This window comes from Egretta garzetta, unplaced genomic scaffold (genome assembly GCF_000687185.1).
Source record: "Egretta garzetta isolate BGI_Z169 unplaced genomic scaffold, ASM68718v1 scaffold354, whole genome shotgun sequence".
Taxonomy (NCBI): Eukaryota; Metazoa; Chordata; class Aves; order Pelecaniformes; family Ardeidae; genus Egretta; species Egretta garzetta.
The window spans coordinates 3,539,139-3,539,338 of NW_009259593.1; the positions used below are offsets into that span (position 1 = coordinate 3,539,139).

General features: G+C 35.0%; 1 protein-coding gene across 13 annotated transcripts in view; it reads left to right on the plus strand.

Annotated features, from left to right (window-relative positions):
* Positions 1-200, plus strand: part of DPY19L3 (dpy-19 like C-mannosyltransferase 3) — a 45,203-nt gene that overhangs the window by 18,702 nt on the left and 26,301 nt on the right. The gene's annotated exons all lie outside the window — the stretch shown is intronic.

Below are 200 nucleotides of genomic sequence, written 5' to 3' on the forward strand. Positions count from 1 at the left end.
TCAGCAGGACGTGTCTTCGATTTATGGATCTGCCTCCAACAAAATTCTCTGTGAGAACTAGGCACATGTCAAATTCAGCGTACTGAAATCTTTTTGTTTCTTTCAAAGATTAGGATTTTTTACTGTATTTACAGTTCTCTTTTTTTCCCCCCGATACTAGCATTGATGACAGTATCTAACCAGAATATATGAATTTATAT